Below are 1,334 nucleotides of genomic sequence, written 5' to 3'. Positions count from 1 at the left end.
GGTATGGTATGGTTTAGTATAGTATGGTATGGTTTAGTATGTTATAGTTTAGTATGGTATGGTATGGTTTAGTATGGTATGGTTTAGTATGGTATGGTTTAGTATGTTATGGTTTAGTATGGTATGGTATAGTTTAGTATAGTATGGTATGGTTTAGTATGGTATGGTATGGTGTAGTTGGAGATCCCTTTAATAAACCTTGTTAAAGGAATGGCTAATAGCTAATATCGGACAGGTCTCTCTTGTAATTGAGTCCTCGAGGCTCAATGGGATTAACCTGTATAAATAAAGGTTGAATGAATAAATGAACTTTTGACCAGCAGATGGTGAATTTTAGCAGGATTTAACATGAACCATTTTAACTATATTATACCTGCACAGATTGTTTGTTGCTAAAAGTCTAGCTGATAATGACTGCCTCACATTTGATGTTTGAGTCCAGATTGATTTGTTGTTTGGTCCAGATCCAGTCTCAGGTCTGGACCTTGAGAATTGATGGTTTACTTTACAGATGTTTCCTAGTTTTGGTCCTCTGGACCGACTGCCATGCATGCGAGATGTTTCCCTATCACCACACCCAGTTTTAATTAATATGACATTACCAAGTGCTCACGAGATTTGTTAACAAACTGTTGAGGTATTTCATTCCCTTGAGTCTAACGTGGTAAACCATTGACACATTTTTTTAAAAACATGCGTGGTAGTGTTCCTGAAGCATCAGGAGTGGCTGAGCTTTTAGTCGTTTCAGATGTGTTCATTAAGATTGACTGCAACTGTTTAAACTGCACAAAATCACATCTAAGTTATGTGGAGCAAATAAACTTCTAAGACATGAACATTAGAACAAAATATATTATAAATTAATAACATGACATCAACAAATATATCTTATTTGATCATTTTAATCAATTAGTCAGCAGCTGATATAATGAGGTAGTGTGACCACATACTAAACCAGTTATTCAAATGGCTAAAATGTGACTATCAATTAAAATTATTATTATTATTATTATTATTAGTAGTAGTAGTAGTAGTAGTATGAGCCATAAAACACACAACTCTATAAGACATTTATTTTGCCATTAGTTTTACAGTCTTTTTACTATTTATCATTACTATTTTAGCAAAGCAGAGAAGTGGTGATATATAAGGTTGTTATTTCTATTTAATAAAATTAATTCTGGTTGGAGAGACTTTTATTTAGTCTTTGTTTATTTCCCTTATGCTGCCTTTTAGCTCCCTCTGTTGATGTAAATAGAACATTTTTTCTACACATGTAGGTTTGTAAAAAAAATAATTAATTAATAATTTCATACATCTATCTTTACCCACTA

The sequence above is a fragment of the Nematolebias whitei genome, chromosome 16, assembly GCF_014905685.2.
Source record: "Nematolebias whitei isolate Nwh7 chromosome 16, NemWhi1, whole genome shotgun sequence".
In the NCBI taxonomy this organism is placed as follows: Eukaryota; Metazoa; Chordata; class Actinopteri; order Cyprinodontiformes; family Rivulidae; genus Nematolebias; species Nematolebias whitei.
The sequence above is the reverse complement of the archived record's forward strand: the minus strand, read 5'-3'. Positions refer to the sequence as shown.